General features: G+C 42.0%; 1 protein-coding gene across 3 annotated transcripts in view; it reads left to right on the top strand.

Moving 5' to 3' along the window:
- Positions 1-25,772, top strand: part of CPLX2 (complexin 2) — a 170,188-nt gene that overhangs the window by 52,689 nt on the left and 91,727 nt on the right. Inside the window, exon 1 of one of the 3 annotated variants that reach the window (XM_078385586.1) lies at positions 839-24,150. The exons of the other annotated variants lie outside the window; for them this stretch is intronic. The gene's annotated coding sequence lies outside the window, so the exon portion shown is untranslated. Of the gene's footprint in view, positions 1-838; positions 24,151-25,772 lie in introns of those variants that run through there. 3 annotated transcript variants of the gene reach the window in all.

The raw sequence follows: 25,772 nt of genomic DNA, 5'->3' as shown, positions 1-25,772 counted from the left end.
GCGGCTCCAAAATGGCCGCCGGATGACCCGAAATGGCCCCCTGTCAGTGTTTTTGCGCCCTCCCCTTGCTTACCGAGGTCGCGAAAACGCTGCGGGGGGGCATTTCGGGTTGTCCGCAGCCATTTTAATGGCCGCGGATGACCTGAAATAGCCCCCCGCAGCGTTTTCGCAACCTCGGTAAGCAAGGGGAGGGCGCGAAAACACTGACAGGGGGCCATTTCGGGTCATCCGGCGGCCATTTTGGAGCCGCCGATCAGCTGTTTGGCAGCTCCAAAATGGCCGCCGGACACCCAAATCATCGCAAAGCGAGTGCGGTGATTGGGGCAGCTCCGTATAGCGATCCCCAAAAAGGGATCGCTATACGGATTCTTCGTTATACGGTGCGCTCGTTAAGCGAGGCACCACTGTATCTGTTACATATCGGCACAGTATGTATGATGTTCCTAATATTGCTGTTTTTGGTAGCTCTGATGGTATCATTTCTGGAATCGATAATGATTTTTAATACTATGTGAAATTTCTTGATATTGTTCCCAAAGCCTGATAATGATAGCGCCACTGAGGTATGTTTCATCCACAAGCAGGTTATTTCAATTGCCAAGTCTTATGTATTTTGTTAGTTTTTCCAATTTTTTATCTTCAACTGGCATCTCCTGGAATTGTGAATTATCCAGATATTTCTTTGTTCTATTACTGCCATGTCTGGTTGTTGTTGCTATTATTGTTGCTGTTATTACTACTGCTGCTGCTGCTGCTGCTGCTGCTGCTATTATTGATTTAGGGCTTGATCAATCTTGTCTAAATTTAGTGCCTTCATGCAAGGGGATCCCTCTAGTACAGGGTGCTGTTTTCAAATAGCTTCAGTCAGCAAACACAGATCCCAAGAGAAAGGGAAACAGTAGGAAGAGAGTAAACATGTATAGGATGATGGCCCAATTTTACACCTATCAGGTGTAAATGAGATCAGCTGTAATTGAACCTGAGTGTTGTTGAAACTAAGTGCAGCTGAGACACGTTTATATGGCAAGGAGTAATTTCTTGAGTATCCCCATTTGAGACTAGGTGTTTATGAAATCTTCCCTTTTCCAGTGTGATATTTCTCCTTTAAAGATGGTATCTGATCCAAAGTTTAGGCTCTCTTCTCTTGTACACATGGAGCTCCTGATGCAGCTGATATTTGTACAGTTCTTGCCCCCAGATCTCATGATATTTGTCTGTTTGCCTTAAGCAACTGCATAAATGAGTTCAATTCATTCAGCAGCTTCCAGCTGACCAGTAGTGGGGGAGGCATGTTTTTGGTGGGAGAAGTTTTGGTGAAGCATCATAGCATTGCAGCTGCAGCCAAACACTGTCCAAGAAGAAGTTCTTTCCACTTCGGCTCTTATTGCCTTCTCTGTGCCATTCAAACTAGTCATTGTCGCTGGCTGCCCAGCAGAGCAAGAAAAGGGAGATCATTGTAACTAGCCGTGTAACATATTCCCGAGGAAACCTTGCATTCTACCATTTGCCCTGACTGCAGACCAAAAACCAACCAGAGCATCTGAATAATACTATGCATCGGTAATTTGTCTTTTGATAGTTGATGTGCAGCTGAAGAAATGTATGTGCATGAGATTAGGAAATGTGCTTCTGAATCCTTCCTTCTCTTAAAAGGTTTATCCATGTCTTTGTCCTTTTCCACTTATTTTTCATATCTGTATAATGTCCTATTTCCAGCTTTACTGATAATCAGACTTGTGTTTATATTTAGAACGCAAGCAACTGAAGACCCCAAAATTCTTTTCAAGCTTCTCATCTCTCATCTTCCTCTCCCTTGTTTGTGTTACACCATCCTTCCTAATTAGACTGGCTTCTCTTTTAAATAGTACTTAGGCTTTTTCTTTCTTTCTTTCTTTCTTTCTTTCTTTCTTTCTTTCTTTCTTTCTTTCTTTCTTTCTTTCTTTCTTTCTTTCTTTCTTTCTTTCTTTCTTTCTTTCTTTCTTTCTTTCTTTCTTTCTTTTGAATAGTAGTAGTAGTAGCAGCTAATTAAAAAAACCTTGAGCATAGAAAAAAAAACATATTTCCAGAGGTGGTAGTTTTAAAGTCAGGGCACCCATTTCCATCCATTCTCAGCTGATGCCATGGCTTACTACACCAGAATGAATTCATGTGTGTTGGTCGTACCCCATTAAACCGCCTGTTTGTCAGTCACTATACAGAAAAGCCAGGAACAAGAGAAGAGGACTGGCGAACAAGGCAGTGCGTGCATATGGAGGCATACCAGCTGAAGGTAGGCAGGGAGCAAAGCATCAACACTGCAGTTTGTAAGTCTGCTTGTTATACAAGCCTTGGTGGCAGTGGAGCAGGGTCTGGAGAGAGAGAGAGAGAGAACAAAACTCCTTGCAGACTGAAAGTGAGCATTCCACAAGCACCACCAGCAGCGTAGGACGTGGAAAAATTCTCCATGTATTGTGCATGGTGTCGCTAAGAGTGCATGAGATGTGAGCCTTAGCAGAATTTATTTACCATCATTTCTTTAAACTCTTTGTACCCCACCTTTTCCCTCAGTAGCCAGTGGAGCTGCTATAACAGAGGAGCTATGTGACCCCTGTTACCAGCCGAACAGTCTGGCAGTGGCATTTTCAGTCCGCTGATGTGAAACAGGAATGGTAGCAGCTGCTGCAGCTGCTAGGAGCATTCTGTCACTTGTCCAAGAGCAGAAGAAAGTCTCCCTATTACCTTTTAGCTGGCAATTGCCCAGATTTTGGGTCTGATGTGGAGAAGAGTTGATGTAGGTATTCACAGAGGCACATGGATCATGTGCCCACACAGATGTGCAAATAGGCGCACAGTCCCACGCCCACAGCAGGAGGAGAACACAAGTAGCCCCTGCCTCTGGAGAGGAGGCAGGTGTGAGTGCCCCCTTTGTCCTGAGGGGCCGTGCTTGACTGGAGAGACACCACATGAGGAGACCATTTCTGAGGACCAGTGAAGCACTTGTGATGACTCAGAATCTTGTTAGGCATCTGGAAAGAGAGGTAACTGAACTTGTTGCCCTGCAACCTGACCCTGAGGGGAAGGGCTTGGGAAAATAAAGGGCTGACACAGTGCTAAAAAGACCGAGGTTTGAACTGTTACAAGTCCAGTTCTTTTGTGCCATCTGTTCAGTGGCTTCAGTCTTCCTTCACTTATCCCATTAAAACGGCTGCTTGTTAGCTACACATCCATAGCTAACCTTTAGCTATTTTTTTCTAGCTATTCTTTTTCTAGCTATGTCTTCCTCTTCTCACTATTTATTTATTTATTTATTTATTTATTTATTTATTTATTTATTTATTTATTTATTTAATTTTATTTTATTTTATTTTATTTTATTTTATTTTATTTTATTTTATTTTATTTATATCCCGCCTATCTGGTCGTGTGAGGACCACTCTAGGCGGCTAACAACATAAAAGTAATACAATAATATACATATAACCATTTTACATAACGAAAAAGAGAAAAAAAATACTAAATAAAATGGGAGAGCTATAGGAAAAGGGAAAAGTCGTCAGGAGTTATCTGTTGGGAAGACCTGCCTAAACATCCATGTTTTTAATTGTTTCTTAAAAATACCCAGCGAGGGAGCCGTGCGAATCGCAGGGGGTAGGTTGTTCCAGAGACGAGGAGCCACCACCGAGAAGGCCCGATTTCTAGTCTTTTCCTTCCGGGCCTCCCTCGGCGTTAGGCTCCTCAGCCTCACCTCCTGGCTCACGCGAGTGACACGGGTAGTTCTTGGTGGGAGAAGGCGTTCCGCCAAGTATCGAGGCCCTAAACCGTTTAGGGCTTTATACGTAAGCATCAAAACTTTGAAGTCGATGCGGAAACGGATGGGCAGCCAATGCAGTGCGGCCAGGGTGGGTGAAATATTTTCTTTGTCTTATTCATACCTTAATGTCCCCACCCCACCCACAGGGCTCTCATTCAGACTATTTTATTTGTTATTTTTATATATTTTTATTTTATTTATTTGATTATATAAATTAAATAAATAAATAAATATTTTCACCACCACTGTTTTACCTAAAAGCTGTAATTTCCTTTATTGAGTTAATCCATCCCATATTGATTTTACTGCCTTCCACTTTTCCTAACATTAGTTTTTTTTAATCTTTCTGATTTCTTGGATCTACTTTCGGTTTGGAGTCATGATTGAACCAATGTGAAAAAAAGGTATAATACTGATTTCTTTATTGCCAGCGTTAAAGTTATGTAATTATTCTGTAGTTATTTTCATTGTTTTATATTCAAGTGTAATCCTTGTTTATTTGAAATTAGAATATATGTTGAACATTTCCAATCTGTAGTTCATTGTCTTGTTTTTCATATTAAACGGCATATTCTTGATAGGAGTTTGATAGAGTCAGTCTCTGTAACTTGAAATAGTTCAATTGTTATCCTGTCTATTCCCGGTGATTTTTCCCCCCATGCTTTGACAGTAGTTTCACATCACTTTCTAAAACTGCAGATTATTGGTCACAAGATTTTTCTTTGAGAGATTCTATCATCCTTATATCTCTTCTATATAATTGTTCATCATATTGTTTCCATCTTTCTTTTACCCTGCTGAAATAAGCTATTCCCCTGATGATCTTTCAGTATCTCTAATCTTGGTTTTAATTTTCTTTAGGTTTCTTGGATCTTCTGCAAGAGATCTTCTTTCCCCCTTTTTCTCTTGCCCTTCCTTATTTCTTTAAAATATTCTCTTTGTGTAAGTCACTGAAATGTTTAGAATTCTGAACCACCTTTTACTTTTGCTTCTCATTTATCATTAACAACTCTAAGATTTTCATCAGTTGTCTATTGAGACTTTTCTTTTAGCTATAAGAATGGACTTTTTTGCATTTTCCCTTGATCATGTTTCTGATTTCAATCCAGAGTTCTGGTTCACAGTCAATTGAACTTAGCAATGCAAATCTGTTCTTTACATGGTCTCTGAATTATTTGGGAATTTCATGTATCTTATATTTTGTCACAATTCTTGTTTTACAATCTTTCTTCAGCTTGCTCTAATTTGTCATATAGAGAGTGTGTGGTCTATAATGCAATCTGCTCATGGTCTTGTTTTTGATAAAACTGAGCTTCTCCATCTACTGCTTGAAGCTATACAGTCTATTTGATTTCTGTATCGGCCCTCTAGAGTTGCATACAACTGTCATTATGATTGCTTGAAGCATATATTTACAATAAACAGATTGTGGCTTCAAAGAACTCCCTGAATTTTTCTTCTGCTTCATAGCTGGCTTCTATGCCAAATCCTCCAATGACATTTAGATCATACTTTTGTGTTTCAATTTCCTGTGACTATCAATATGTTCAGTTTTTGTGCGTAATCGGTTTCTTCCTAGACACCAACATAAAAGCTTTCTGGTTTCTTCATCATCATTTGTAGCTGGGGCATAGATTTGAATGATGGCTATGATGATAAATTTTCCATGAAGACTGATGGATATTAACAGGTCACACTTCTCCTGTAATTGCTTGTGCTGCATCACACTCCATGCACCTTTCTCTGTCTATTTCCACTCAAAATACCTTTGGAACTGGAAAGGAGCTGTCTTTCATTGTAGCAGCTCTTGTAAATATGTAGAAAGAACCTGGCTGTATTAGAGTTAAAGACCTATCTAGCACATCTCCATATTTCCACCAATGTGTATTCTTCACAAGCACACTTGTTTATATATTGATTTCTAGCAAGTGACGGTGTTTTATTTATTTTATGGTATTTATTGTATTTTGCATTGTTGATTTAAATTATTTGTTGTGTTCTGAACCATCCAGACAGTGTTCACACTGTGAGGCGGCATACAAGTTCAATCAATCAATCAGTCAGTCACTCAATCAATCAATCTGCTCCTTTATACACTTCTACATGTTCAGTTATCCTCACCCTCCTTTTAAGCCTGGAGTTCCCTTCTAGTAAACATTCACTGTTTTTCTCACCAAAACCTAGCTTTTCTATAGCTCAGCTTTTCCTCATTTTGTTGATAAAGGGTTAATCCAGAACAAGTGGTTTGAGGCTTGTGACCTTATAGGGGCCTCCAGTTAACCTAGATAGTACTTGGGCTACAACAACTTTACTAGCAGCCTTTCCCCTCCTTCCATTCCAATGTCACATGCTGGTGGTTACCTTCACTCTCTTACCACTTTAAGGAGTCAACAGCTGTACATAAGATGACTGGCATATTAGTGTGTGGGGCCACATAGTAGTGCATAGACAAAGACTGACTTACAAATAACAAGTCTGGAATCTAGTGTATTTCAGCAGCCACCATTCCAAGAACTAAAGCACTGAGAAATATATCAGGGTATGTGTTTCTGTGTTCTTCTTTTGGATGATGCTTTAGCAATAATGCTTAGAAATTGCCATAGTGTTAAACTCCTTCCTCCTCAGTACAGGGCAGAACCAAAAGAAATTGCTTTACTTTTGAAATGGACAAAGAGGTATGAGAACTCACAGGGAAAAGACAAGTACATATGAGGAACATCATCTGAAGGTTGGCACAATTTGCATTAAGACCAGCGTAATGCAGATGAAATGTTGCCTCTGGTATGCCTTAAGATGAGTATTCTTCATAGCTGCTGGGATTTGAAATCTTTGTCCATCTTTCCTGCACATCATTAAAAAGAGTGCTTGGGAACAGCCCCAGTGGGACTATTTTAGACAAGATCTGCTGGGCTTGTACCCTAGTAGCTCATCTACCCAAGCACACTGAAACAGAAGTTCTGCTTCTAAGCAAGCTAGGAAAAATAGCTGTTGGAGAAATGTATGTCTGTTCCCTAAACCAAAAATCAATTTTAGGACATAATCAGAAGAAAGTGACTTATCCCTATCGGCTCAGTGATGCTACTTAGCAGGATTTGCTGTATCACACTTTCAGGCAGCAGAACTACCCTGTGGTGTAACATGACCAGGAATGCATTTACCAGGAATATACACTAAACCTTCCAGCATCTGGTGTGATTCATTTCATTTGGAAGAAGGGGGTCTCATAGGGAATGTATTTGGTTCATTATCAACTCCCCAACCAACTCTTTCTAAATGATACAGGAGTCCTCCCGTGAACTGTAGTGTATTAGCATATTATCTCTGTTTAGCAACAGGGCTGACTCTGGCTTTATCATTGGACAGAATGAAGTGCATACCTTTGGGCAACAGATTTAGGACATAATGAAAAGGCCGCTGTTTTGTAGTTATTTAATGTGTTGTTGGTGCATTTTTATTCTTCGGTACTTGTAGGATTTTCTAACACAATTGTCAAAATAGGTAATGGCGGAATGGGTTGTCTAGATCATAAGCTCCTTCTTGTAGGAAGGATTTATCCCCTCCTGCTTGAAGGAGGCAATGATTCTGGCCATTCTTTAAAAGATCAGTTTGGCGATGGATGATTTAAACAACTTTTGTACTGTCACCACCATACCATTCAGGGTAAAACTGATTGAACCAGTTGCAGATGTTCTTGGAGGACACCGATAGTCTTGATCCATCTCAATCAGGTTTTAGGCCACGTTGCAGGACTAAAACAAATTTGGTCACCTTGCTCAATGACCTCTTAAGAGAGGCCAACTGGGGGAGTGTAACCCTATGGGTTCTCCTGGATCTCTCAGCAGCTTTTAATACTGTTGACCATAGAATCTTCCTGGATGGCTGTTGAGGTTGGGGATTGAGGACTAGCATTACAACTTGAAGGCCAGCTCCAGATAGTACAGCTTGAGGAGGTTGTTTTGACCCTGTGGGTTCTACAATGTAGAGTCCCACAGGGGTTGATCATCTCCGTAATGTTGTTTAACATCTATATGAGGTGACTGGGGTAAGACATCTGGTAATCTGGAGTGTGTTGCCATCAATATGCTGATAACATGCAATACTATCTCTCCTTTTCTCCCTCAGCAAGAGAAGCTATACTGACCCTAGAGCGCTGCCTGGCTTTGGTTATGGACTGGATAACAGCAAACAGGCTGAATTTGAATGCTGAAAAAATAGAAATCTTGTTGTTAGGTGGGGACTCTCACCATTGGGGGTGGGGTGGGGCTTTGACCTGCCCTAGATAGGGTTGCACTCCTCTTGAAATAACAGGTTTGTAATCTTGGGGTGCTTCTGGATCCAGCCCTCTTGATGGAGAAACAGATCTCAGCCAGGTCTGCTTTTTTCCATCTTGGGCAGATTACACACCTGAGGCCCTTCCTAGACATGAAATCCCTGATAACACTAGTTGATACATTGCTAGTCTTGAAGGTTGAGTATTGCAATGTTCTCTATGTGGGGCTGCCTTGAAAGTGGTACAGAAGCTGCAGCAAGTACAAAATCTGGTGGCCAAGCTAATTTCAGGAATTTGAAGATTTCACCATATTTTGCCAGTCATTGCTCACCTGCATTGACTGCCAGTTTGCTTCTGTGCCAAATTTAAGATGCTAATGTTGACCTATAAACCTTAAAGGGTTTGGGATCTTACTACCTGATGGAGCATCTCTCCCTAAGATTAACTTCCCATGCCACTCGCATCTCCCAGGCATTGATGCTGTGGGTGGACAACCCAAGGGAGGCCAGGAAATCTGTGACCAGGAATCAGACATCTGTGATAGCCATCTATTTATGGAATGCTGTACCTGTGCAGGTGTGCCAAGCACCTTCCCTCCTAATATTCAGGAAATATATAAAAACTCTGCTTTTCAGGAGGGCATTCCAGGATATCCTCCCCTTATAATTCTTAGTTACTTAGTCTTACAGTGGACCCTCTACCTAAGGAATTAATCCGTATTGGAATGGTGGCTGCAAGTCGAAAAGTCTGTAGGTCCAATCTCCATTGACCTACAGTGCATTGAAAACCGATTAATCCCATAACCAGCGGTTTTTATTCTATTTTTGTTCCATTTTGGGGTTTTTCTGGTCTGTAAGTCGATTCTCCGGCTGCAAGTCGAATTTAAATTTTGCAGCCAGAGAAGTCTGTAACTCGAAAAGTCTGTAAGTCGAGCCGTCTGTAAGTCGAGGGTCCACTGTATTGTGACCATTATATTTTGTAATCTTTTTGTACATTACCACCATGTGAATTTTTAGATCCATCTTTTTATATTAGAGTTCTTCATTTATATTTTTCAGATTGGCTGGGATTCCGTTTTTCTTTATATTTATTTTATTCCTGGAAACTGCCCAGATTAGTGGCAAGGCCATTAGATGGTGCAGTATAAAAGTTAAAGGGAGGGAGGGAGGGAGCGATGTCCTTTGACTTATAAAGGCAGTCTGCCATCTTAGGTATTGAAGTATACCATCCCAGATGGTCACATTGCATACATACAGTATTACATTATCCTCTGTTAAATGGAGAAATTATAAACAACAGTGATTCAAAGGTTTGGGTTGTTGGTGTTTAAACTGGTCAGCACAGCACATGAACTATTCGGGACCATAGGAAGCCATCTTATGTTGATAGACACAATTGGTCCATTTAGCTCTTCTAATTATTACCTGCACCAGGGATGAGCAATTCATTGCCACTGCAGATGTTGTTGACTGAAGCTCCCACTATTGACCAGATTAACAAGGGGATGTGGAAAACAGCCCAGGAACATCTGGAAAGCCACAGTCTGTACACAGACTAGTTGAAGTGCTCCAGGGTTTCAATCGGAACTTTCCCAACCTTACTGAGGATGGCGGAGTTAAATCCTAGACTCGCTGCATTTAAAGCATGTGACCTACCACTGAGTCGCAGCCCTTCCGTAAGTATGGGAAATGTGGAATTTTGGGAAAGCTAAGGTGCAACATGGGGCCATGCTTGTAATAGCAGACATGGTTAAGAGTCCCAAAAGAACTCCACTTGCAATAAAAATGGTGCAGCCTTGCACACTTGCAAGAATAACATAACATTATCTCCATCAGAGACAGCAAGCTATAGGGTGGTTTTTTTTTTACTGCAGCTCCCAGAATTCCATAGCTAACATAACCACAAAAGCAATATTTTCTTATCTTTGCCCTCACTAGATGACATTATGAAGGTAGAGCTCAAATTGGATAGACTCTAGTATTTGTTTTTGAAAAAAGGGCATAGAGGAGACTCTATTGTAGTCTGCCTTTGTGATGGAGATTATGTAAACAAAAGAGAGGGAAGGATGAAAGTCAACTATTGCTTTGCAAGGGAGAGGGAGGGTGGGAGGCTAGACCTCATGCATGGCTAGGTACCAAGATTAGCTTGCTGTAATGATTCCCTCCCACAGCAAGCACGGTGTATGCAGAGCACAGAGGTCATTTGAAGAGCAAGGGTGATGCCACACATTTCATTTTTCAAGAAGCTGTGCAAACAGCAAGGGAGCGAATGGTACAAGTGTAATCATTTGCAATGCGAACGATCGTTGAAGGCAGTCGGGGAGCAAATGGAGAACAATTTTCACTCTTCTGTAGAAGTGCTGTTTTCCTGAAATTGCAACCACAATATAAAACTCTCCCCCCCCACTCCACCCCCAGAACTTACATTGTCAGTTCCAGTACCACCACTGAGAGTAGTTTTCAGACATTCCCAATTGCCTGTGAGAGTATTGTGAGGGAGAGACAGAGAGCCCAATGTGCTTGCAGTTTCTGTTGCTCTACTTCCTATTAGACATTTGAAGTGGAAAATACACATGCCCCCTTCCCAAGGTGGAACGCTTAAGTTTTCCCCCTGTAGAGACACCATAGGAGGTATTGGGGCGATTGGTTGCTGCAGACAGACCAAAGTTTTGAGAAGAACGTTTCTCCTTTCCCTTGGCATCGGAAGCTAGTTGGAGCCAGCTGTCTTGTGATGATTTCCTGCTTTCTAGCCAGAATCTCAATCTGCCCGCTTGTATTTTAAACATGATCAAGTTTTATTTTTGAAATCCAAAGACAGGATTTTAAACCTGAAGCCTTAGGTCTTACTCATGAATATTAAGGTGCTAATTGTTAGTGCCAACTTGCCAGATCCCATATTATTACCACAGTTCAACGGGGAGGAAAGGAGTGGGAGAAGAATCCTAAATCCAAAAGTACACATAATGGAGTCCATATAAATGTTGGGGGGGGGGGAATAAATTTATAATATACATTAACCTGTGAGCAAGTGTGAATTAGAATTGGCTTGAGATCCTTTTCCTCAAATTGGTTTCGAGTCTACTTAATGCACTGATTAAAGCAAGGCAATTAATGAAAACCATTAATGAATTGACAGCACTGCTGTCTTTTATGAACATGCCTTTTATCGTTTTTGTCCCTTTGTTCCTCAACTTCTGACACCCCCAGTTCCCTGAAGAGCTGAAAATATGAATAGATGAGGCACTCAACTACTATTCAGAGGGGGAAGGGATGTGTAAACAGTTCAGACAAAGCCAGAAGATTTCTTCCCTCATCCCCAGCTGTTTTAAAAATTTCTGTGAGTCCTAGTGCTTTATTAAGTGTTCTGGGCTATCTTAATAATGATTGCCTAGTGTATATACAATGTACTCCATTTAGTGCAACAGATACGCTGTCAAAACATTTATATTCCTTTGGCAAAAAACCAAACCAAACAAAATGGGAAAACATCATTCATCAGTTGGTTCTTAGGGTAACAAAGCAGACAAAATGTTGGAAGGGAAACACCTGCCATTCTCTTGAGTTACAGCAGGTCTAATTTGCTGGAGGAAAGCGGTTCCATAAATATCATACATTTCACCTGTTAAGTTGAACAGGTCTCAGCTTTAAGCGTGAAACATCCCTGCCCTCCAGAAAGAGACATTGTCATCCAGGTGCTCACGTTACTTTGAGATGAAGAGCCCTGTGTTTGGTGCATAGATTGCCACTGGTCTAGAGGGACGCCAGTGATACTAAAATATTGCCTATTATCAGAATGCCTTTGCTTGCATTTTTGTGGTGTTACTTTGTGCTCAGAACTGAGAAGTAACAACTTGCCGGTAATGCACTTCCCTGTAACTAGGTTAGAAGAAATGTATCTTATGTTTGAACAACATACTTCAAAGGTGACATAAGAAGGATCAACATTCCTTTATTTTCAAAGTTACAGAAGGTCATTTTATGGCTTTTTGGGTGCAAATTGATAAGGATTTTTCAAGTTTAATGGAAGTGGCAAAGGAGGTGGTTTTTATGTTTTGTTTTTGTATTTTCAAAATACAGTCTCAGAATTGGCCACTAGAGAGAAACCAAGAATATGCCCCAGTGTTGGAGTGTTTTTTTTCTTGGGGGGGGGGTGTCTTTTTTTTTTTTTTTGCATGCTGGCAAGCACAGTGTTAATGTATTAACCCACAATGCCACCAAGTACTTTTGTGTCGGGGGTGGGTGCGTTATTAATAATAGTGTCACCCTGACTGTCTCAAAGCAACAAGTAAAAGTGTTGAATGGATATGAACCATCTGAGAATATTTATCCCCTACATCAAGGGGCGGAGAACATCCAGCCTGGGACCTCCAGCTAGGTAAGAGAAAACTACTGTCTCCACTCACTGATGAGAGGTAATGGGAACTCCCCTGTCTTCATCTAGTACCCCATCCTTTCCCTGTCCAGAGAAGAGAACGTGGTACAAAGCAGTGGACCCTCAAGTTTCCAGGTGATGCTTTTAGGACTTCCCCTCCTTGCAATTTTCATTTGGAGCTTTACCTATGGACAATACATGGTCTATTGTCATGCTCTGTGATCAACAGCCTGAGTCTTCTACTTCAGCGATGGTGCCTGAGAAGCAGGCCAAGGATCTCCTCTAGATGCAGACGGTTGTGTTTATTCTCCACTACCTTTTCAGCCGTTTGTTGCTTTGTTTAAAAGGCTGAGTTACGCATTTTAAATAGGCACCTCCCAAAACCCAATTACCTCCAGAAGGCAACCTGATAAAAAGCTGCATAAGTGGCTGTGTGAAAATCTCCTTGTGAAGCAGCTGAGGGGAAACCAGCACAACAAAAGCCTCTGAAAATTGAGTTAACCAGCTTTAATCCTTTGGAAAGATGAGGCGCTTTGATAATTATTTCCTGCAGAGGTCGGCAAGAGAGGGGAGGGAGAAGGACATAATACATGGCCCTACACTAATGGGTTTGAGTTGACCTATAAGGTTACCAGTTTCCTGGGTTTTAATTATTTTCTGTTTCACATCACCTCCTGCTTCTTACATCCCCACCAGGTGAAAAAAAAAACAGGCTGAAGAGGTTGGCTGTGCACCAAAAGAAAAAATTGTGTACAGTAGGTTTCCCTAGCTTGGTGCCCTCCAGCTATTTCTGACTATGATGGCCACCATTGTGAGCCCACAGGTTGGGGTGATCAGTAACCAGCTATCTTGGTGCCTGGGACAAGCAGCATTGTCTCCCACCCATTCCACCCTAAGTTGTGGATGTGCAAGCTTCTCCCTCAAAAAGAGAGAGAGAAAGAGAGAGAGAGAGAGAGAGAGAGAGAATGTTTGTGTTGTCAACACAAGAAAGTGAATAGGGCTGGGAAACGTTGGCATTTCTTTTTCCAACCAGTAGCTTCACCTCTAAATATGGTGCCAGGGTCCTTAGTTGTAACCCTGGTGATAAGTTCAACCCTGTAGTCAAACACTGGACCTGGTTGGAGAAAGCTACTTTACACAATCTTGAAGAATGACTTTTAAAATTCAAAAAGGGCAGAAGACTTGCCCCTTCTGGTACCACAACTGAACATTTCACATATTACTGGTTGAGGTTGAGGGAAAGACAACAGCTTCAGAGCACTCTCCTGCACCACAGAGGGGCCCCAGGGCAGTTCCAGAATTTCTCTTTCCCTTCCAGAGAGATAAAGGAAAAAGAGGAAGGTGGTTGTTTTTTTGTCTGTGTTTTTGTTTTGCTTTGTTTTGTTTGTTTTTTACAAATGACTGCTGTTTGCAGCTAAATGCAGGAGCAGCAAATAAACAGAGGGGGGCATTCAGGCTGTATTTCATTTGCCCCTGCAGCTCAGAGCTGGAGAAAAAATCATCCCCATAATTTTTCAGGACTCCCAAAAACTCACTATAACCCTCAGATGATCTTGGCACCCACCCCACCCCACCTGTTTCCAGCTCCAATCTGGAGAAAAAGTTTAGAAGTTACCTGTGACCTTCTCCTTCCCAACTTGAAGGCAATGGTTTCCTAATCTTGCATTTCACTTTGATGTAATGGAGATCAAAAGGCAGGATCGTAGCATCTCCTAGAGGGGGGATAACAAAGATCTGGCTAACCAGTAATTTTTGGTTGACTGTCATTCATCCCTATGGAGTTTGAGATTTCAGCACCTATTGTCCATCAATTTTTTGAAAACAGCTTCATATCATGAGAGCTCAAAACTTACTCTGCAAACTCTGCACCCGACAGCATGCCCAATGCATATGTACACACTCCCCTGACTATTGCCTCAAGAGTAGGGTTGTCAACATGTTCGCTCTTGGCTCTAAAGATGTAACACCACTGAAAGAGAGTGGGTAATGACAGGGCTTGCTATAAAGGGAAAAGTGAGACGGAAGGTGACAGAAACTTTAGGATGGAGCACCCACAATGACAGAAAAAGAGAGCTGAAGAGGAAGAGAGGTCAAAGGACTAGCAGCACAGATCGTATGTTTAGAAAGGGCCATGAAAGGCTAAATTATTGTGTAGGTGGCAAGATGTCCAAAAAAGAAAGATTAGTTGAGCATGGTGGTTAATTAAACATAAACCATGGCAGGCCTACGAGCAAACTGTGACCTCAAGCAGAGTCTCAGGGCTGAACAAGACAAGACTGAAGAAATATCTAACAAAAACAAATGTAAGAGGATATAAGGCAGTTTAGCTGTGAAGATTCTCACTCACCCAGGTGATGTTATCTGGACGTTGAGTCATGGTAACTGGACTTCCTCCTTATTAGGTTGAAACATTTTGCTGCTCATCCTAGTACTTCCAAGTATTTCTTCTAATAAGAAAGAAGTCCAGTTACCATGACTCAACTTCCAGATATCAAGGCAGTTTATCAGAATTTGCCTTGAGTTATACTGTTGATATTTGTTGTAGTTAACATGTGAGGAGGAGGAGACATCTTTTGGTCACCTTTTGAAATGGCTGATGGTACCTTGTTCTGTGAGGGATTTGCATACATTTCTTTCCTCTCTGATACACTTTGCGCCCTTTGAACCAAAGGCAAATCTAATATCGCTCTGTTTCTGTCATATATGCTTCTTCACATGCACGCACACGCATGAGCACACAAGCACACACACACATTCAGTGACATACATTTACAGAGGGACCCTGAACATGGATGGATGGAGGGCATGGAGGCATGAATTCAACCTGTACTAGAGGGGTGAAGTGTCTCCGACGCATTTTTGGTATCACCTGGCAGGACAAAGTCCCAAATAGAGTAGTCCTAGATCGAGCTGGAATTTTTAGCATGTATACATTACTGAAGCAGCAACGTCTATGTTGGCTTGGGCATGTCGTCAGAATGGCTGATGGTTGGATTCCAAAAGATCTCCTATAAGCGGGATCTGAAGGCCTTGGAAATGGATCTCAGCAGATGGGAAACCCCGACATCTGAGCATTCAGCCTGGAGGCAGGCAGTGCATCACAGCCTCTCCCAATTTGAAGAGACCCTTGACCAGAAGGCCGAGGCAAAGAGGCAGTCCCGAAAGCAGCAAAATCAGGAAGCTAGATGGGGTACAGATTGTATTTGTCTTCAGTGTGGAAGGGATCGTCACTCTCAAATTGGCCTTCTCGGCCACACTAGATGCTTTTCCAAGTCCTCCATGCAGAGCACGATACCATAGTCTCTCAAGACTGAAGGATGCCAATTATATACTAAGCTGCATTTTAAGTTGGGGAATGGGACCCCTGTTTATCCACAGACAATTGGATTCCTGAGGGACTCCTGCCCACCCCTTTCTGCCTCTAACAATCCTTCTCACCCTCCCCTACATGCCTCATGAAAAGTCTGGGGATCTGATAATGGAGTGGTGAAGGGAGGGGAAGGGATGCTTAAATACTGGGTAGAATGCTTCTCTGTGCTTACTGCAAGTGAAGCCCTTCTGTCAGCGAGAGGGAAAATCCTGGATCCTATCTTGGGTGTTTCTGAAGAAGCATGGATTCTGTGTGATAGGAAAACATCTAGATCCCTTCCCAGTTCACCAGAGGAAGGGGAGGACCCATCACTATTTAAAGGCAGAATAGTTGGCGCAGTGTAGTTTCATCTGCAGGACATTTTCCCCTCACATAACTCCTCACAATATTGCTGGGAGACTAAAGAAGTCAAATGCTATGGATGGGCCTAAGCAACAGAAGGAGGAACTTGGCAGCACACGGACTGTTCTCCCACAACTGGCAAGTTTCCTGGTTCACCCCCTCCAGCTCTGCCTCTGGCTCAGAACAAAACATCGTTTTGTGATGCATTTTTAATTGGTTGCCTGTTTGTTCTAGGAATGCATGGGACTGTACTCTCTAGTACTTCCGCATGGACAGCCAGGGCAGGGGCAGGGGTGCAAGTAATTGCACCCCAGGTTAAAAAAATCAGTTTTGTGAGAGCAATGGTCTGTCTCTGCTGATTCCTAATATTAACATAGGGCCTGGAAATAATGCATGCTTTGCCATTGGTTTAATTTGTATAATGTCGGAAGGCAAAATCAAGTCCTTGAGTCTCTGTGCTGTAAATTTCTTAATGAATAGCAACATGTGTTCTGTAAGCATGGGTGATCTGTGACTGAGGCGGGTCATTTTGCCATCAAGCAGTGCCTAAATTAGAGACCTTTGGGTAGAGTTGGTGGTATATAAGTTCAATCAATCAATCAATCAATCAATCAATCAATCAATCAATCAATCAATCAATCAATCAATCAATCAATCAATCAATTAATTCTGCTTAGGGGAACCATCGAAAATCTTCAACTTGAATGTATCATGCAAATCAAGCAAGTGGTTTTGAATGTATTTATTCTAATCTCAATAGGCCAGGCTCACTGTAGAATTTATTTTAATTATTATATGGTGAATCTAGCCACCGTGTAATAATGGCTAGTTACTGTTTTCCATTTTACCTTTCTTGTAGAAATGAATGGTAGAGATCATTTGTTTTTTTTTCCCCTTTCTCTTTTTTAGCAACCTTTTTATTATTGCTCTAATGCTTCAGTTCTGTCACCTTCTAGAAGTTTTGGACATGTCTTTTACCCAAAAGAATAATGCATAACAGCAACTATGGTAAAAACTGTGGTTTTCTAATCTCCCTTCTGTGTGTAGGGATAAGCTTTTGGTGGAACACATTTGATCCTGGACTGTATTTCCAGAGGAGAAGTTCTGAGTAGCACACCTTCTTAAACTGCAACTCCCTCTCCTGTGTGAGTGGGTATGGCTTTTGTAAGCACCCCAACTGAACCACTTTGGAGAAGTTGGTCTGCTTTCTGAAGTGAATCTGTCATTTAATGTTGCTGTTGACTATCTTTGTTACTTGCACAGTGACTTAAAAAAAAGTTTTACCTTAAGCTATTCTGTAAAGACACTTTCTTTTCCCAACACTGATGTTTTATAAGAAAAAAGAAAAGAAATTCGAAAAAGAAAAAGAAGAGCTTTGCTTTAAAGTTTAAAAAATGTGATTGAAACTATACTCCCCAAAAGTAAAGAACAGAATAACTCCCCTCATGCAAAACATAACACACAGATGCACACTTTGTGCCCTAACCACCAAAAGGTGTGCTCCTTTCTTTAATATGCCAGAAAGAGACAAATTCTGCTCACCCAGTAAACAGGAAAGAGCATCAGAAAACCAAGTTGATGTAGTAATTAAGGGGCTTGTAAGTGCATCTGATAGATAAATATTGTATTTTGTTCTTCACTCCACCCTACTTCCTACCTCTGCTAATCTCCTCATAGAGCCTGCCAACTTTCCAGTAACAACGTCAGTGTAGAGGAAGAGAACTGGGCCTTCTACAGGTTCCTTTGCATCATTTCTTTATTTATGTTGGTCAACCTGTTCGACCAACGTGATACATTCAAAAGTTTGCTATGCACTCTTATGATTTGTGTCCTGTTGTATGCTTAAAAAGTTTAAGTTGTGTCAGAAAGTGTAGGAAACAGATTATTTCCTCAAGCTTCAGTTGGGTTGACAGGTACGCTGTAGTAGCTTGGTCCCACTGTAGCATCCAGCCATCAGACACCAACATAAAAGAGTAAGAAAAATAAAATATTTTGTCGGCAGCCGTTTTCTAAGAGAAAATCACCATACTAGATTTACAAAGATGGTTGGGCTTATGAGCGTGAACCATATTTAAATGTTCATAGGTGAGAATCTATATTAGAACCTTTTTGGACAATTGCCTTATTCAGCAGCATCACACATCCCTCAAGTGTTATGGGGATCTTGTTATCTTTCTTCCCATACATTATAGGGATAAGCTTAGACTTCTCTGATCTATGTTTTTACTAGGACCTCAAGGTCTACTGGCCAGGGTTTGATGCAGAAGTCATACAGTTTAGAATTAAACAACAGAGGGTTTTTAAAGCACCATCTGAATCTAGAAGTTTGTTTAGAGTAATCGAAATGAACAGAGCTCACAGCCTTTTCCCACCAAAGTTCACCCCTGAATAACATCCTTCATTGCAGCAACTCAATTTAAACGGGAAAAACCATTTTGTCAATGTTATTGTTGAACTGCTGGCAATCAGAAACAGCTGAAGGTTTACTGCAGATCATTCAGAAATCTGCCAGCAGATCCCCATTTATATTCTCCTTATCCCTGATATATTTTAACTGTTCTAGGCAAAGTACATTTTTATAGCAGTAACCTGTAATATATAGCAAGTATCCATGAAATCATTGGTGGCTGGTGACATATTCTTCCTCATACCACTCTGAGATTCATTTTGGAAGCTGTAGCAAGAATTGTTGTAGTTTCCATTTCTGCATCCTCTTCAGATATGCTCTATTGCTTTGTATTCTCTTGCTTTAAATTGGAATTAAAATCATTAATTTCCCCCTTTCCAACACCAGGACACATTTCTGCTCAGCGTAATGGACAGGATGAAGAAAACCATACATGCAAGAGCAAAGAATGAGTGATCCTCTAAAACCATGGCTGCCACCCCTCCTCCCTCTTCCTCTTCCGCTTCTTCCTTCCTTTCTTCTTCTCCTCTTCCTCCTTTTTCTAGAGCAGTGGCTCCCAACCTTGGATAACCCAAGTGTTCTTGGACTGCAACTCCCAGAAACTTTTATTGTCAGCTGTGCTGCCCAGAGCTTCTGGGAGTTGCAGTCCAAGAACACCTGGGTTACCAAAGGTTGGGAACCACTGTCCTAAAGGTTAGATGTCATGAAAAATATTCTGGCTTTGGTTGTAGGAACTGCAAGCAGTGATATTCTGCCACCTCCAAATGAGTCTCCTAGTTTCTCCAACCAGTAAGTTGTTCTTGTTCCTGCTCTTCTTTTCTCACTTGTGTACCTTGAATGATCCAGTGCAGCGATGGCGAACCTATGGCATGCGTGCCACGGCTGGTAGGCAGAGCCCCTTCTGCGGGCACGCGGGCCATAAGTCGCCGGACCACTACTCCCCCTCCCACAGCCAAACCTCAGGAGGTGGCTGCAGCCATCGTGCTGGCGCACAGTGGTGGATCTAGAGTGGGATCTCGAGGCACCTCCGTGCCCGGGATTCCCCCTTTCGCCACCACTTCTAGTTCCGCCACCTCCACCTCCAGTTCTGCCACGGCCCACCAGCTGCTGGATTTTTTTTCTTTTCTGTTTGAGCACTCGGGCCCAAAAAGGTTCGCCGCCTCTGATCCAGTGTAACAAAGAGGTTTTTTGTTGGTTGGTTGTTTTTTTCCCCATAAGGTGATTGAAGTATTCCAGCTTTCTGCTTTTTGTGTGCTTCATTATTTCATCTACCTATTCATTCTTCTTAGTTCTTCCTGTTATAATCTCAAACCTCAAAGTTCTTACTATACTGCAATGTATACCCCTTTGAAATGCATCAGTTTTGGGTTTTTTTTTTTTACTGAAGTCCGAAATTTCATGTCATGGAGTAAACCTGAGTTAAAGTTAATTTTAAATTTTATTTTTCTGAATGTTACATTCTTCATCTGAAGAAAGTTATTCCAGCCCTTTCTTTTCTATTTTTACTGTGTGATTATGATCCAATTTTCACTCAGTCAGATTCCAAGGTGTTCGTATTTGCCAACATGCACCACATGTTCATTTTGGATCTTTAACTACATTCCTTGGGCTGCTTCCTTTTTTGCTGATCAACATGAAGTTGGTTTCCTTTGCATTCGTTTTTTCAGCACGTTCACTTAGTTATTAGTGTCTTTTAAAAATTCTGCACTGTGCTTCAGCTTAGGCCTGAAAATGTCTGGAAAAAACATTTAAAAAAATCAAAGGCTGTGCCTGAATAGTCATTGCTGGATACTTGGGGTTCCCCCAAAGGCAGAGGTGGAGGAGAAATCCACTCCTGGATACATTCCCCCAGACCACCCCCAAAACAGGCTTTTTTGTTCTAGTGGAGCAGGAGAACGCTTGGGTCATTTCATTACTTTCATAGAGGAAGCGCACTGTCCTGCGAAGGTAACAACATCCCATTCTGTGACATTCTGCAGAATCTAATTAGAGAAAGAAATTGTTCCATACCAGAGGGTCCTTTTCATGCACCATCTGCCTTTCAGCTTGCCCCTGGGAAAAAGAGGGAGGGAGACAGAAGGCCTTGTTCTGAGCAATCTTCCCAGGCTTGGAGATGAGTTAGTTAATGCTTGGTAGAGAAGTAGTGAGAGAAATGTGCAGTGCAACACTTGGGGAACTCAACTTCTTTGGACTGCCATACCCAGAATTCCCTAGATCAGTGGTTCCCAACCTTGGGTAACCCAGGTGTTCTTTGACTGCAATTCCCAGAAGCCTTCACCATCAGCTGTGTTGCCCAGGCTTTGTGGGAGTTGCAGTCCAAGAACACCTGGGTTACCCAAGGTTAGGAACGACACTACCCTAGATAGTATGGGTGGCAAGGGGAGTCTGGGTGTTGTAGTCCAAAAAGTAATTTTCTGAATTCTATTATAGAAAAGTAGATGGACGCACGTAGGAGCAACATATACCAGTCTTGCTTCTGTTGTTCCGTCTTCTACCAATATTTGCCCCAAATGGGGGCATAGGGGGGAGGAATAGTGACCCTAACTGAGAATAGAACTGGAAGCACAAAAGCTTGTTGCTACTTCAGTCCCTTCCCCTGATCTAGGTGCATAGCGAATGAAAGCACAGCATGCTGTGAGCCAGGCAGCCATTTAAAACCTGGCCCCAGGTGAAACTTTGCTACCCATGCAGCACCTGAGTGAATGCCTTCACGTTGCTGGAGTAGCAGCCCTTGCAGCTCCAGCCTCTATTGCTCCCTTCTCCTCCTCCTCCTCCTCCTCCTCCTCCTCCCATTCAGGGCTGAGTAGCAACTAATGCTCCTTGAGAGGACCAGATTGCAAACTGTGGTTGAGTTTCACCTTCAGCTGAGAATCCCTTTCCTTTAGAATAAGTATTGGGATATAACTGGGGTGCAATGGGTCAGTGGCCAAAACTGCATACAAATTTTCATGCCCATGAAATAATATACAAAAATGAATGCAAAGTGTTCTGCAGACTTAAAGAAAGCAGTGGAAGGGCGAGGGAAATCTACTGTATACCATTAAAAGCGCAAAGCAATATGGAAACCAGTACAGAACAAACTTGTGCCCGAAGAAATATGAACATCATGGAAAGTGAAATAAGCAGATTCGTTGAAAGGTAGCTCTTCTGTCTGTAAAGTAGCATCGTCTATCCCATACAGTAAAAGCTGAAAACAGATGCTGTATGTAACCATTTTGGCTGGCCTCCCTGACATGGTGTTACAGATAGGTGAAAGGCATTGGCTCTGACCCAGCCCCTCTGAGGTTGCTAGTCATTGTGGGGCTGACATATGACAGGCCTGGGGTGACAAATCACCTAATGAGCTGAGGCACTGCTAAGAGTGAAAGATGGGGGGGGGGGGAGACCAGGGAACAAAAGAGGTATAAGTCAGACAATGATCGATGGGCTCTTTAATTCTACCCGGCTGTCGTACTTATCTATAATGAATTTCTACTTGGCTGTATTATTTTTGATACAATGCCGCAGCAAAAGCCTCCCTCGCCCTCCATCCTCCTTGATGGTGCTTAGGGAGCTCGTGCTTGAAGTGCCTTCAGCCAAAGAGGAGAGGAGGCCACCCTCCACGTTCCATAGCCACTCAAGATGCTACAGGACTTCCTCTGGCATGCTTGAGGGGCAAAGGCACATTTCCGCCTTTAACAAAAAAAAAAAAAGCCCTTTTGGTCTTTCCCTAATATTGTTAGGTTCCAGGAGCAACAGAAAATGAAATCTCGGAAGGAACAGGGCCCAGCCAAATCTCTATGTTAGATCACTAGAGGGCCTGCAGTGTATTTCCGACAGTGGTAAAGAAGAGGCTAGCGGACAAGCATCTGTTATAGCTGGGACATCCTTTGGGGTAATTCACTGACTTCTGCAGATAATGAAGAGGTTATTAAAAAAAACCAAAATACTTTGGGGTTTTGTGAATCTCTTCAAATTAAAGGTGTGGGGTGCACAACCATGAAGGCTGATGGATTTTACCAGAAGCTTTAATGCACTATATTTTGGGGTACAAATGTCTGAGAGAGAGAGAGAGAGACCCCAAAAGCACTTCGTAAATTTACGCATTTTAAAATATCAGCTTTCCTCCATTCATGAGACTTCTTCCTAGTCCACAGGCATGCACAGGTTTTCAATCTGACATCATTATCTTTTACTGCAGTCACTGCAATGAAGAAATCAGGTTCCCTGTAAAATCTGATTCTGAGGACAGATTGAAATATCTATGTTGTAAATATGCAGTCTGTTTTAATGTCCATACTTGGACACAAACCTCAGAATTTTGACAAATCTTATGGAGTTATTTTTTGAATGTTGATGGTATGACAGGATGTCTCTTGATCCTGTTTTAAATGTATTTTAGTATTGATTTTGTTTACCATTTTTAATATAATACTTGTTTAATTCTTTTAAATATTTGTATGCTTACTGTTTTTAGCTTTTAAATGTTGTCTTTCTAATGATGTAAGCCGTTTGGGGGCCTTTTTAAGGAGTAAGACGGGATAAAAATATTTTAAATAAAGAAAGAAATGTACAGTTTTTCTTAAATGTTGCGTCCAGTCTTGCTGTGTGTTTGGAATTTGACTTGAAAATTTTGGGCCAGTCTGCAGAACTCGAATTATTTGGGGGGGGGGAGGGGATAGAATGGCAGTCTATCCATTTGACTTGCACAGTCAGTCTGTGTGTGCAGTTGTGCATGCAGAATGTGAGAGAAACAAAACTTTGGTATTTGAAATGGCAAGACCTATTTGCTAAAGAGAAGGGTCTCTTCAAGAACCCCAGTGGAGAGCAGGAAGCTTGACCTGTTCATTCCTTAATGCAAGATGGAAAATGTGTGGTCCTGTTGTTTATGCCAACTAGAACTGAATGGGAGATAAAGACCAACCTGTGGAGGGCCAAGGGTTTCCCAGCCCCACCACAGAGGCTCTTCTTGGGATAATCTTCCCCTAAATATTTCATTGCAGCTGCTGTTCTCCTTGCCTGTCCTGGCATTCTTTCCTTCCTGCCTAACCTGCTGTGTAATTACCATTAGAAAGCCTTTTAGAGCTTCCTCTTCTATCCTGCTTTTTCTTTCTTGCTTGTTAGATGATCTGTGGCCCTGACAGATCTCTTATACTTTCTGGACTGGGACTCATTGCCTTAAATAAGGAGCTGAGCTTTCCACCCACTGTGCCACACAGTCTCGCCCTGTGTTCTCCAGAATCATTGGGAATTCAAAAACCCATGTAATGCGTCTGAAACGGATAATCCATAAGTAATGATCACGGGGGTGGGGACTGGGGGAAAGCAAGAGAGGCGGCAGCAAAATGTGTCTCTTAATGACAGGATTAAAACTGAGCAAATGTTGGAGACAAGGGGGAAGGATTTTGCACAGAACAAGCTGTACCCAGCTCCTGATTGAGAGGTGGGGGAATGGACTTCCTTCTTCTTTCCAAGGATGGAGACACAGCTTCCAGGACTGTAACGCTGTCGAGTCCAACATTCTGCTCAACCCAGAAATCTAAATCCAAGCAGACCTGACAGACGATTGTCCAATTTTCTCTTGAATTCATCCAACTTTGGAGCTCTCACCATCTCTTGAGGTAATTGCTTCCATTGTCATACTGCTCTAACAGTTAAGGAGTTTTTCCTGATATTCAGCCTAAATCTGGCTTCCTGTATATTGAGCCCCTTATTACATGTCCTGCACTCTGGGGTGATTGAGAACAGATTCTGTTCTACTTCTCTATGACAATCTTTCAAGTATTTGAAAAGTGCTATCTTGTCTCCCCTCAGTCTTGTTTTCCCAAGGCTAAACATGCTCAGTTCTTTCAGCCTTTCCTCATAGAGCTTGGTTTCCAATCCTCTGACCTCTGACCTTGCTCCTGTTTATTGGTATCTTTCTTACATTTACAGCATTCCCACTGTCTACCTGGGAGGTTACCTGGCCAAAAAAGTAATTGTAAAATTAATCTGGCAGGATTTGTTCTTGACTTCTGGTTATTACTGCATCAAGTGTACAGAGTGACTATTTTTAATCTACTTTAGAATCTTCTCTAGGATTGATATCAGACTGACTAATCTTTAGTTCCCAAGTTCCTTGTTTTTGTTGTTTTTGAAGATAGGGACAACTATTACCTTGCATCTTCACCTATAGACTGAGGCATTAAAGGAAATTAGTTATTGCATGCTAAAGTGAGAGGCGGACAGATTTAACTATCTAAACAGGAAGTACTTCTGAACTCCCATTTGAGAGGGGAAATTGTACAACCTTTTAATGCCTGAGCCCAGTATGTTTGACATTAGCTGAGGAGGGCATTGCTTTGTTCTGATTTTGTTTGCTTCTGTTCAGAATTTCCCTCTCCAGATGCCTCAAGGCAACTTACAAGGAGGGCTAAGGAGCAGACTGACCCAAGGCATTTTGCTGCAAATAACAAGATGGTGCCACCGCACCCCCATCTTTGTAAAGAGAAGCCAGCCGGAGTGACCTTTGAGTCTTCCTTCAACAATAGTGACAGAAAATGAGCTAGCAAATCCTGTCAAAAAAACAACACATTCTTACAAGTTTGGTTTCTATCTGAGAGCAGTTTTTTTAGTCTGATGATACAATGAGAAACACATTGTTGGATGAATCTAAACATTTTTATTTGTCCTATATGTTTTAACAGTCTCTGTATCCCCAACAATTGTCTGTCTATTCCCTTTGCCCATCTGGGATCAAAAACAATACAGTTTTGTTCAGTTTCTGAAGGAGAAGGAGGGGAACCAACCCTGCACCAGAGAGCAGCAGGCTTCCATAGGTGCGAAGGTCAGGCCGAATGTCACACACAGCCTTATATTCCAAAATAATGGCACACTTCCATGCCAACACTTGCCGCCTGAAATAGTTGCCTCCGTCTGGCTTCTAGCTTTGCTGAGCATCCCACTGTCATTCCCTCTCTTTTAGATGGCTTATTGTGCAGAAAACACCAGAACTCAGATGAATGGCAGTTCCTCTGGGATGGCTATCTTGTTTGCAAGGCGTCCTCTTGCAGATAAAACATCTTCCATACTGTACGCAGTTTGTAAGCAAATGTTAATGACTTTCCTTTCATGTTCATCTGCTTTCCTTGACATTTCCTCATCGATCATTTCAGCACAAAAGGCCTTATAGTACGTCTCAAGGTCATCGTCTGGCTCTTGGAGGTGTAGTGCCACCCTCTGTGACTGCTTACATCCACTTTTT

The sequence above is a fragment of the Pogona vitticeps genome, chromosome 2 (assembly GCF_051106095.1).
Source record: "Pogona vitticeps strain Pit_001003342236 chromosome 2, PviZW2.1, whole genome shotgun sequence".
Classification (NCBI taxonomy): domain Eukaryota; kingdom Metazoa; phylum Chordata; class Lepidosauria; order Squamata; family Agamidae; genus Pogona; species Pogona vitticeps.
This window is presented reverse-complemented; position numbering and strand designations above follow the sequence as displayed.